This window comes from Rhopalosiphum padi, chromosome 2 (genome assembly GCF_020882245.1).
Source record: "Rhopalosiphum padi isolate XX-2018 chromosome 2, ASM2088224v1, whole genome shotgun sequence".
NCBI classification, from domain to species: Eukaryota; Metazoa; Arthropoda; class Insecta; order Hemiptera; family Aphididae; genus Rhopalosiphum; species Rhopalosiphum padi.
Genome location: NC_083598.1, coordinates 79,378,998 through 79,393,202, shown reverse-complemented (window position 1 = coordinate 79,393,202; position 14,205 = coordinate 79,378,998). Strand labels below are relative to the sequence as shown.

Sequence of the window (14,205 nt, the reverse complement as noted above, 5' to 3'; positions counted from 1 at the left end):
CACAATAACTATTATCATATTTACGTTCATTTTTATTGTTACGGAACTGGGGTTGTGTGTATAGTTTCGTCGTTTAATGTAAAGTTAAAAATTATTGAAAATAACCTAATAACCTGCTAATAAATTCTATGTTACATAGTTCTTACATCACAATGTGATTAATTATGCCACAATTAATGACCAAAATAATTTAGTAATAATTTCTTTTATAGTTTTTAATGTAGTTATAACGTTAAATAGCAAACAAAAAAATAAAATAATGTCTGAAAACATCATAATAACATTAAACGGAAAAAATTATAAAACTTATAACGTTTAAATACCTGAAAACGATATTATATATATTATTTAAGCTCTGATAATGACTATAATGCGCAAATAATATATTATAATTGTTTTACGTATATTACCTTCAAAGAAATTCATATTCATAAAACAAAATTATTCTGTTTGTTACCGTCAGTTTTTTGTACAAATAACATGAACAGTTTAAAAATAAATAAAAGTTAAAAATATCAAAAAAATAATTATTTAAAGTAAAAATGACTTTAAACAACGTTAAAATGATAAAAAAAATAATGTAATAATAAGTTTATATTATAGTAAGCTTGCTTGTTATTTATGCTTTGGTTTTTTTTTGTAGGAACTTTTTATTTTATTATTTTTTTAAACATTTATCTCGTGTATATATTATGTCCAATAGTCGTGCTGAGGTAGGTCTCGGATATCACAATTATCGTTGAGGGATTGTTTATTACTATTAAGGTATGAGTGGCGTACGGAGTACGGACGTCTAGTGCTCGCTGAGTCTATTTGTTAAATACTCGTCTACCACTATGCCGCGTCTTGCGAATTACAATAATAATAACGTAATAGTTATACGAGAACGTTTCTGTGTACAGTGTACACACTACGTCACTACATACGATTCACAAGTACGTTATATTCGAAAATTTTGATTTCTACAACTAGTTAACACTGGTCAAGTATATATTATTATAATTATACTATTATAGAGAGAGAATATTGTATATTTTATTTTTTAATATTTATAGACGCTGTGGACGCGTCGGGAAAAAATCAAATTGTTACGCGCGTGTACACAATTATATACACGCAACAATGAGGCCGCATTATAATATTTAACACCTACGCATAATACATACGTATCGGCATATCGCGGGAAACTGTGATCGGGGGACAATAGAAAACACGGATAAAGAAACTTTACTAGGACTTGTACTATAATAGGACAGTATAGGCGTATAATAGTTACCTCCAACCTGCAGCTACGGCATGTGTAAGAGTCGTAGGTTGAACAAATAGAAAAAAATACAACTCTAAGCAAGTGATAATCATTCGTATAGGTACATCAAATATGTATATTATCCATTTATAATAACAATATGTATACAATTTGATAAAAAGACTAGAAAAGAGTTAAGCATACGCCTATACACCATCATAATAATATAATAATATTCTACCACGGATGACGCATAGTGTTAGTAAGCATGTATAATATCGTATGCAAAATATTCTCAAAAGTTCGTCGGTATAATATGTTTTTATTATTGTTTATTCGCATGGTTCGTATAGTCTAGAACCAATCCGTCCTTGAGTTTTTTCTATCCCAGTCGAAATAATAATATTCAAAGATAGAGAGAGACTATGCAAACACGCAACAATAATATGTAATATACATAATGTATATCAATTATAGTTTACATAATATTTACGTATGATACGAGTAGGACATCGTAGATTGAAGGTGCCTGCAGTCTACACGTGTGAGCTAAAAATAATACGCAGTCGATTCTCGGGGTGACTCAAGTCTAGATAAGTCAACAAAATTCTCAACATCACGAAAACAAAATGCATTTACATACCGCCGTGTGACATGACCAATATCCGATGCCCGCTAAAATGTCTTTACCCTATTCAAAATATTATTTTTATCATAATAATTTATAACGGTGATCTGCATTGATCAATAATATATTTTTCCCCATCCCGTTATTCCAAACACAAATATTATTTCAATGAATGTTAAATAACACATCATGTGTACCTAATTGTATATATGTATAACATATTATATTATTATACTGTCATAACACCAAAATTCTGCAGTCGCGTATTCTATATATTATCGACTATAGGTATATATAATATATATAGGCACGTATATATTATTACCGTCCTTTATGGGTCATTCGTCTGTATAAATAACAATATAACAAATCAATAATACACTTTGTCCCCACATATACTGCAGCTGTACGTATACAAGGTGTCTATTATAGTATAATTTTATATAAGTACTTATTATAAGCATACGTACATGCGACAGAAACCGTGTACACACGACCGGTGCCGCTCAATAGCATATTATTTTGTATCGTGTACACTGCAGAATGATTCCCCAACGTGCAACATCCATATACTCTCAATTTCGGTGATATATATAGGTATACAATATACAAACATTTTTGTAATTCAAAGTATAAACACGTAAATACAATTTCAGTGATTTCTAAAGTATGGTATATTGTGTAAATGTACAAGTATAATAAACATATTATCACATCTAATACTATGGTACACGAAGGCTAAGTTTTGGAAAATGTAGGTTCATACATGCAGCTTAACTTTGTATTAAAAATAGCATTGTTTTAGTAAATTAACATCGACCCAATATAAAAATGTTATTTCTTAAGAATCAATAGTAGTACTTATATGTTATATGAGAAACCAGTAAAGCACGTAAAAAATTGTTTTCATTAGGTACTCTCCGGCAGTAAGGTGAAGAAAAAATAACTTGGTACCTTTTAATATGAAACGCTCGTGCACGATATAAAATAATATATTATATATACGCCCAGACACGACCAGCCGAGATCGCGGCACGTGGTCCTTGTCATTAATATATTATTATGAAATCTGCAACGTGCTGTTGTTTCTTGCCGCGAATCGCATCTCGATCTCGATAACAATAGTTTTATTTTTTTACTGGTCTATAGTCTTATCATATTAAGTATAATATTATACACCACTATCCTTGTACACAATTGAGATGATACTGTTGCTCATAATATATTACACCATCACGTCACCATATAATATGTATATTGTATACAAAAAAATATTAATCCATCTTTAGTTAGTCAAATATTGTGAACGAAATAATTAAACGTCATTCTGGTTATTGGTTTATAATTTGAATGTATATATATTCGGTGTGAATGAAAAAGAGAGTGGATTGGAAAACAATAGAGTGTATAGAATTTTAGAGTACTTACATAAAAGTAAAGTTTTTATTTCCATCTGTTATTCGACGAAAAAAGAAAAAGCACTACAAACGACTATCGCGACGAACTGCCGAAGAATACTTTTTTAAAGTACATCGATGCGTGAGTGTTCGACAGTATTGCAGTCTATAATGTATATATGTATTCGATATTGTAATTCTTTTTTCGGGGAGAAATGGACGTGAAAATCTAATTTGTATGTAACTCCGTAACTCTTCTTTTTCTTTTTAATACAAAACGAATTCGAGAAAACCCCATTAAACGCGACGAGCACAACACTTATATGTATACGGTGCGTCAAAGGAAAAAATAATAATATGATCTCGGAAATAAAATAAAATTTTAAAAAAGATTCGAATCTCGGATTTCGTTTGTAACATATATGTATACAATCGTACACGCACACATACATCTTCTTATAATCACAATACTGCACGTTAAACCACAGAAAATAAGATATTACAAATCATTCTCTTTGGTATTATAAAGCTCATAGAACAGTAAGTATAAGGTGTTAAATGCATTTAAGTATTTATATACCCGATATTTCATAAAGTTTTAATGTTTTTAAAAATATTTTTAAAAAAATGGTTTATCTATCCATTAACACATCATCGTCATATACTGCTGTTATTTAAAACATTAAATTTCAATATTAATTTACATACCATTATTATTATTATTATTATATTAGATGAGTTCGCTTATACATTGCTTTTAGAAAACTATAACAAAATTAATTTTCAACAACCTGTTGAGGCTATTTCAATAAATTGATTTTCGAGCTAAATATTAAACTATATTGACTATATTTTAATCCTTAACGTATTTTACTTTAAAAAAGTATTAATTATACTTGTTAATTCTAATTTCCCAGCCAAAATACTACAACAAAAATGTGTAACCTCATACTTTACTGAAACTGTTAAAACTGTGTAAATTATTTAATTGAAAATATCGAAATATAAATAATATTATCTACACGTCTTCGATTTTTATATTATAAATAGGGTACCTACCTACATCTTTTTCCGTGTTTGTCCTCGTGAAAGTTCACACCTACCAATAATTTGTATGTACTATTCTTTATGGCTCTATGCCGATGCCTATAATTTAAAATTTAGGTACATATCCTCATAAATATTAAATTTAAATTAATAATCCTCTTTTAAACTATTAAATATAAATTAAAACTATAAATTAGAATAAACTAGGGACCATTGAATATTTTTAACACAAAACCAAAAACTTGATTGTTTTATTTCAAGTTTTGGTAAACTATATAGAGGATATTAAAAAGATTTTGTTAAATATAACTAGAATCTTAAAAAAATGAAAAATAAACAATTTAATGAACATATATAGGACATCAAACGTGATAAAAAAATATAAATGCATACTACCTAGCTAATACAAGCACAGAGTATTTAAAATTATACATGAAAAGAAAACATCGATATATTATTTGGAAAAAACGAGTTTTTTGCTTTAAAAAAACATTAACTTATTAATAAAATATATATTTATTTAACTTGACCAAATATTTAAGGCATTTCTTGGCAAAAACAATAATGTTCATATCTTATTTAAATACCTCACAGTGTATTATTTTTATGTCAATGTTATTAGAGTGAATATAATAATATTTAATTGATAATTATTTTATAATACCATCACTGCTGCAATTAATGTCAATTTAGATTTTTAAAAAATACCTATTATTGCGTGTTTAGTTATAAAGAATGACTTTTAAACTAAAAACCATAGGTATTTTTAATGAAGTCTATGTGAACTTTTGAGTTTGAACGCTATATGTATATAGTTACAATATTTATACGCCATACATTCATAATAATATAGTAAATACAAAAATAATATATGCATATACATCAATACAAATAAATAATATTACCACTGTAAGAGATACATATTAGATAGATCATCGATCAGTTTGACACGACGAGCGTATAACGTCGATTACTATGTACTCGAGGGAAGCACTTTTTGGCATTATCTGCGTAGATATAATAAATCACGGTCGTCGAAATACGTTGGCGCTCGACGTGTCAGCAATTGGTATAAGTCGACCGCAAGTCACATTTTGTTTAGATAGTTTCGGAATATTTAAAATACTTTTCTGTTCTTCGTCCCACTCGTATACGATATGTACATTCTATAGTTATTATTAAAATACATCGGGGTACTACATAATATTATATCTATAATCTATATACGTAGAACGTCACTGCACTATTGCAGGTGACTATTTTCACTTATCTTTAGTAAACAATGTATTGCAGAAAATAATTATTCACCATCAAGGATGCCACAACTAAGTGCTAAACATTTGTAAAACATTGGGAAGATGCTTGATTGAAATAGTGGAACAATAAAAAACTAAATATTCAAATATCGAAAGTTGCTGCGGCAGTACATGAATAATGTCTACTACTTATATTATAGTCGTATTATCAAATTATAGTTAAAAACAGTGATACAGGGAAATATTTATACATATATTAAACTAATCTTAGGATACCGATATGTTGATGTATATATTATATAAAAAATTATATATTTTATTTATTAATATTTATATTTTTTCTACAGCAAATAATTTAAGAATTTAAATATGAGTCGCTAAATATTATTTTAATTATTTTATTTCTATGTATTTTTTATAATTTAATATTTACTTTTTTATTGTGTAAGTATAATAATATAAAATAATAAATTCATATAAACATTTTATTATAAAAGTGTAAAAAATTTCCAATAAAATAGTTGTTGTTATTACAATATTATTGGTATACAATTTCACAATATTATATTGACTTATTGCGTATGAAACGATACAAAAATCTTACTATACATTTTACTATACATAATTTAATATACATTCATTATAATAAGTATAGCATAAAAGTATTAAAATAAAAACACAACACTTAAAATTGATTATTCTGTTTTAATTTATTTTTCATTTGAAACCAAATAGAATTCTGAAAATATTTTATTATTCAATTGGCGTAATAAGTCTGCAGATTGCATAAATGTTGGTTTTTATAAAAAAAACTCCCCCCGAAGAACGGTGTTTCAAAATAAATTCCAAATCGACTTAACAAACGCGATATCAGTAAAAACAAATTAATATAAACAAATAAAACTTCTAATTTAGTAAATAGCTAGTTGTATTCTCTCATTATATTTGTTAAATTAAAATATTATATTAATAATAGGTTTAAATGCTATAAAATAAAAAATATAACTTAAATAAAATTTTAAAACATGTAATCGCGGTTAATCGACCACATTATTGATGCTTACATCGAATTTAATTTTTTCTTCCTTACTTTTGAAATTATGTTTTATTTTATTATTAGTAGTATATATATCTGCGTCTATCAACAGTAAAATATATTTATAAATGTATTAAGGTATAAAATAGACGGGTCCAGATTTTCGATTGGCTTCATAAATTTTTTTAATAATCGGTATACCAAGAAACGTTAAACAACCAATAACAATGAAACGTAAAATGTATGATATACCTATATACATAATAATAAATTCACTAGAACATTCTCCTTATGGTTTATATATTAGTCTATATGCAATATACATATCTTACGTGTACGATATAAATGATAAGATATATTACTGATCCAACCGAAGTAATAAAAGAACATAATTTTTCAAACATTTTAATACACCCGGAAAAAATTATAAATGCATAAAAAATAAATTGCATAAAAATAGGATTTCGCAATAGCGTAGGTACTAGGTGTATACATATATAATTAAAAGCTACGTATATATAAAAATGTATTTGGCAACTTACGTATTATATATGGCGAAATATTTTTTTACACACTTTATAATATTATGCCGCACCCGCAGTTGCACGCGTGTACATTATGCATAATATTATTATACATCGTTTGACTAACTACATGATTTTTAACCAAAATCCACAATGGAATTCGATTACACCCCGTTTTTAATTAATATTTATATTGTTTTCATTTCTGTTGACAGAACAATTATAAATACCTATGATGATAAATAAATAAATAATTCTTTTTCGTATTATTGCGAAACCGCTATTTTATAAACAATTGTTTTTAATATATATACGAATATGACATTGTACCTATATATCTACGATTATATATATATATATATATAATGTTATTAACAAACATGCTGAATATTATGTTTCATTCATTTAGTAATAGTACATAATTTCTGAGACTTACAAAAAAAAATCTACACTGAAGTAATAACAACATGTTGGTGCGCGTTAATTTTATTATAAAATTTCATAAACTGCATAATCAGTAAATATACGCGAATTACGGATTTATTAATACCGTGACCTATATTTTCATCGTCAGCACCACTATTCCCTATATATACACAAAGTTATAATACAAATAAAATCTTCATAAATTGTTTTTCTACCACACGGTCAATTTTTACATCATATTTTTGTTTCAAAATCAACCTGAAAGAGTCAAAAGATTCAAAGTGCCTACCTATATCATTTTGCAAAAGTATATATAGTCATAAAAACGAAAGATTTTCTGACAAAAAGTTTTTATTCCTTAAAGTATTATCCTATCCACAAAAAAAAATAATAATAATAATAATAAAATGCCGTTTAATTCCAAAATTATTCCTTTATTTTTGTAATAATAAATTGCATACCAAAATTAAAAAATACAAATAAATAAGGTATAACTTTAATCAACTGCATCGCGGTGGGTGCACCTGCGATTGTTGTGTTATTGAGCCAAAACGTTGTAAAATACAAAATATACAAGTATTAAACGTATTAACTAAGCATATTTCCGAAAAGCAATACAACGCATAATTTCTATTAGTTGTAAAAGTTGAAATCTTATAATAATCAATGTTAAACTTTATACAACACTAAAATATTTATTTTTAATTATAACCAAAATCATGTCATGTATTTAAAACTTAAGTTTAATCTGGCAACTCTTCAGAATTGTTCTTTTCTAAAACTGAATTCTTAGAACTTTTTAACTAACATAATTAAATAAGTTTATTTCGTTTTTTCATTAGGAAAATGGACAATTTTATAATTAAATTAACAATTTAAACAAAGAAACTATATATTCGTAAATGTTGATGTAAAAATGCTATTATTATCTCAAACAAACTTATATTTACCATTAAGTATTAACTTAAGCAATAATATTATATATAGGTGATATTGTAATATATACATTTATCAGTGACCGTGTTTTCTATTTAAAGTTTTTCTAATCTCAATATTTTTATTGTTTTATTTAAAGTTAAAAGAAAAGCGCCTTTATATTACTTGTATTGAAAATTAAAATCATAGAAAATTCCTATATACGTCCGTACTTTTACGTTCCGGTTGAAAAACACGAAAGGATTTTTGACCAGACTTTTACTCCTATAGACATGCCTTTTGTAACCAATGTGTTTCTATAATATTTTCAAAACGATACTATTAAGAATGTGATTTTCAAGAGGGAAATAAACGATTTTACGGTCAGACGACTTGGTTTCACAAATCTAGAACGCGGTCATAACATCGTTCGAGGTTTTATTTTGCGGTTTTTTACTCTGTGCGCGGTGTGTAAACAGCGGAAATTTCATCGGTTAGAGTTACGCTCACGGATTCTCAAGACCCAGACGTCTGGCGCGTATAAAACGCTCGTACTATAAAAACACACACACACAGCCCCATTATATTAAATATCTTGTTATTTGATGTGTATACAGATATCTACAGTTGTTGAGTGTCGATGTCTAGGGACGAACTTTATACCATTATAATATTATATTATATAATATAATATTGACAGATTTTGTAATGCTGCCTCAAAAAAATGTTTTAAAAATAATCATTGTGTACCTTGGTAAAAATATAATAAAGTAAATAATATCTCATATCCTTTACATCTATAAAGTTACACGTGCGCGTAAAAAAAATAACTGTAGACGCCTCATCTACACGCACGGTACTTTTATTATATTATAGACATGAACAAGCTTACCTTATTACTACGAGTATTATAAAGATCGATTAATAAAAACCTCGTCAAATGCCAGTGCTAATCCGATCGATTTACTCGCGAATAATATGTTATCTCGATTCTCGAACAACGATGATTTTCGTCCATGACCTGTCATCGACAACGATATTGCAGCAACTGCCGTTTTAAAAGGCGTTCCTCTGTATCCCCACCCAATGCGGCAAACACGAGGATGAGTGGCGCTAAGTATACGGTAAACGTACTAATTAATGTATTTATACAATATAGTCTATTAGCGACGTATTATTGTATTAGAGTTTAGACTACACATCATCGACGGCAATATAATAATAATAATAATATACGCGTATCACAACATGTATATAAACATATTATAGTGTCATAATGGTGTCGTATGTCTGTCGCGTCTCGTACACAATAATATAATAATAATTATGTTTATGTGTGTTGTATTTGAAAAACAACAACCGATTAAAATCACTTTTATCTGTATACAATACATATTTTATTGTCTCTGTGCGTAGTTTTTATAAAAATAACGTGCTTTGCAATCCGTCTAGTCAAAATAATTACAGATTTATTCTCATTAGTATAACAATATTATATACAGGTACGTAATATATGTAATAGTAGTATCTGCAAACAATAAAAGAAAGTGCGAATTCGTGTTGAGACTTTTTCAGACTCGCTTGGAAATAATTCGAGCGTGCGTTTGCACTACGTTGCGTTTTCGTTGTAATAATAATAATAATATATTAATATATATTGTATACACAGCAGCAGCAGTGGTTAGGGTTAACGGGAATGCCGTATTTTTACAATAATTTACATGTTAACATTACTACGCAGACTAAATAATAACATTAATAATGAATACAGCAATTGTATGCGTGTGTGTGGTACCTACCAACCTATCACAATTTAATCGCCGTGTTAAAATAATGTACTCGGGTTTCGGATTATAGTCGAGTAATTATAAAATGCAATACCTATACAAACAACAATAGCAGTGTGCAAATGAAATTACGCAGAACGGAATAATAATTGTTGTGTAAAACAAATAACTTGGAATGTATTATTTATTTTTCACATTTATTATATCCAATTAATAATATATTGTATCTGGTTGATGGTTTTCCTGTTATTTTCGTACTTAACAGAGTCGATGGCCGTAACAGTTAGGTACCTGCCTAACTATCAAACGCATAATTAATATTGTAATTTACATTTCATGGTAACACACATCCCGGCGTATTATGTCAACGGCAGCAAATTTAATGTCATCTACACATAAAATCGTCGGTATAGCACTCATTTATGTTACAATGTACTTCATAAATTTAAATATTTATCGACGAATCGCATTTAAATTAACGGTCGCATCAGTTATAGTGTTACAAAACAAAAATTTTTAATGGAAAATGTCAATTTTTGCGATACGATTGTAGTATTTTCAAAGTATATAGAATTACCGACATCTGAAGGGTGTGAAAAAAAACAATAGCAAGAATCAATAGCAAGTTCAGTGGTTTTACAATATTTGGTGTATAATTTTTACGACTATTATTTTTAAAGTGATTGTTATTCGGATAATATAACGTAATATTTTGGATCTGTGCAGCGTAATAAACAACAAAAACCAAACATACGGGGCGGAAAAAGTTCCTAAAGTTAAACATTATTCGTATATATATATATAGCTAGTCCATAAGACTTAAAAATAACCTTAAATATATACATATATATATATGCCGAACTCCGGACGCGCGTCGGTTAAAAGAGTAAATAAATAATCTATATAACTGCAATATCCTTACTATAATAATAGAGATTATTATTTTAATGTGCATAACGATAAATAATAAAGATACGTCTTCGATGATTCTGTTTATACGATATACGAACTGCGCGGTAGTCGCGGACGAATCGGCTAATTTCGTAAATGAGAATTTAAATCGACAAACATTGACGAAAGTCGATAAATTAATACGATAACTACTGTTTAAAGGTAAAACAACTCGTGTGGTGTTATTATCTCTCATTCGTACTGCACCAATCTGATATAACTCGTATTATAACTCTGTGCACGCTGTCTCGAGTCGGGCGGCGTATTTCAACGATCGTTATGGACTTTTCCATTCAGCAACACTATATAGTTTTCTCTCTATAGACGAAAACAAAAATACACTGCCCCCGCTCGCACTGAGGCTTACGGCTTACCGTAAAAGGTAAATATTATTATCTATTATAATACAATTCATAGTTTCTGGTTAAATTATATTATTATTATTATTATGCATGGAAACGATGCCGCTGAATAATAATAACGATAATAACAGTATTATGTAGTATTAGAGTAATATCAGCCGTGCATGAATCGTACCTAATAAAAACGAAGTGCGGCGCGCGTAGTAAAAAAAAAAAAAATTACGTCTGATACGAGTCAGCCGCCGCCGACACGGACCGGAGGGGTGCCGCCGCCGCCGGGTGGGCTGGACAAGGTTACCGGAACATGAACGCCGCGAGGCCTAGACGTCTAGACGGTCCTACGTGTCGGTGGCGGTAGAACGCGGGTCGGGGGGATTAGCGGCGGGGAGACACCGGCCGGTCCGTCGGTCGGCCGTACGCGGCAGCTGTGCGGCGGAGTGGGGAGAGGAAGCGGCGCGGCGGTGTGGCTGTGGTAGAAAGGACGCGGCGGCGGCGGCGGCAGCGTGTGCGTTCGCGCTGTGTGTGTCTGTGACCTGTGTATTTGTACGTGTGCGCGCGCGCGAGTCGGTCGACCGTCCGCCCGACGACCGGGACACGGCGACGATTACAAGCCACGGCTGCCTAGTGCCTACATAATAATATTATACTATACCGTAGCAGACTCGTCACCGCCGCACCCGGCGAAAGGCGAACGGTAATAATAAATCATAATAATAAAAATAATAATAATAACGACGACGGAGATAATGAAAATTCGTCCAAACGTCGTTTTCCCTCCCCCTCATTCACCGCAAAACCGGGAAAATTTAAAATATATTTTCCATTTTTTTCGTCAATGATAAGAAAAAATAAATAGACGATAATCTCGCGTCTCGGGCGATCGATCGTCCGCACTTACCATGTTTGTAGAGCGACCGGTCTACTTTTTGGATTGTGCGCGGAATGACGAAGGCGGCGGTGGTTGTAGTGCTGTACACCGAACGTATTGCGTCGTTGAGTGCAGGTGTTAACTGTACTTGATGGGAACGATGACGGTTGTACGGCGACGGCGGCGGTAGTGTAGACGGATCATTGATAATTTTTCCGGTCTTTTTAACGTTTAGGAAATTAAACGCGATCGTCGCGACCGGCTTCAAAAATGATAACGACGAAATTAAATAATTATTATTTTTGTTGTTGTTGTTTGTGTTGTGCGCGGACGTCTCTGGCAGTCTAAGGCGGGACGACGGATATTGTTGTGATTAATTTCGTTGGGACGGCTGCGCGGACGTGCGTGTACTGTTGCGACGGCGGTGTGTCGGCGACTAATCGTGAAACGTGAGGACGGCGGGACGACTAAAAAAAGAAACGGGCGTGTGTAACGACGTTCCCGCTGCTGGTAACTAGTGAGCAGAACGCGTGAGCGCGTGTGTATGACCCCCGACCGACCAAGGTGCCTCAACATTTTCGTGTCTGCGCCCACGTTCAGTACGCACCTTGCCGACACCGCCGGCTCCCACCACTTACGCGACGCCGCCGCCGCCGCCACAACCGCCGTCGCTCCTATCGGCAGCGGCCGAGACACTATCCAAAAGTTTTCCGTTTGGTAATTTTATTTCATATCGCCTTGAGCGTAAATTTTTTTTTTTTTTTTTTAAAAACTCCGTCGTTTGCTCCTCCTTTCCCCTAACCCCACCCTTCCCATGACTGCTAGCCACCCGCGCTTTATGCGAACACCCCGATGACGATTCCGAAAACGTGACTGAAAAATGTGCATGTATCTATATAAAAAAAAAAACAAATCCGCGCAGGAAATATTCGGGGCAAAAAGAAACCCAAACCGAAAGAGATAAAAATTAAAACGTAGCACGACGGCGGAATAATTGGCAAGCACAGTCGTCATTGATTGTTATGTCTGACACCTTGGCTCGAGTTCAACACACCCCCGACCCCGCCACTACAACCACCGCCGTTGTCATCGCATATTATATATGTACACCGGTAGCTGCAGCTGCGGCGGGGCCCTACGACGTCGGTGGCTGCACCAGCATCACCGCCGTCGGGTGTCCCGACAGAAAATTGTGCGTACCTTCTCTTCTACTACGCTTCTCCCATCTCTCTTCCTATTTGTCTTCTGCTCACGATAACGATATCGTGTGCTCCTTACTCTTCTCCGTTTATACAGTTACCCCCACCCAAACACTCGCAAACACAACCCTCGCTGATCATGACCCACGGAGGAATTTTCTTTTTGAGACCGATCCAATAAGTCTCGCTAAGAGCGTAGGAAGATCGGAATTATATATTTGGAATGCGCGGCTGTAATAAACGCGCGTTTGCCATATTATAACGCGATGTGACAACTAACAATCTCGTGGTGTTTTTTTTTTCAAATTTTTCCGATAAAGTGAGAAGGAGAAAAACTTCACCGTCCATATATATTTCTATTATATATCGTATATAATTATAGGTATATATATACATATATATATACGATTATATACCGGTGCTTTATATACGACGCACATTATTAACCCGTATTACTATTATCATTGCTAATATAGTACACGTCTGCGACAAAGAATAGAAAACACTAACAATCAATTAAGCTTTCATGATAAAATAGTATTACTACCGAGAATATTATAAAG

The 14,205-nt window shown here is 31.5% G+C and overlaps 1 protein-coding gene across 2 annotated transcripts in view; it reads right to left on the bottom strand.

Moving 5' to 3' along the window:
• The window catches only part of LOC132923036 (uncharacterized), a 53,219-nt gene that overhangs the window by 13,069 nt on the left and 25,945 nt on the right, over positions 1-14,205 (bottom strand). The gene's annotated exons all lie outside the window — the stretch shown is intronic.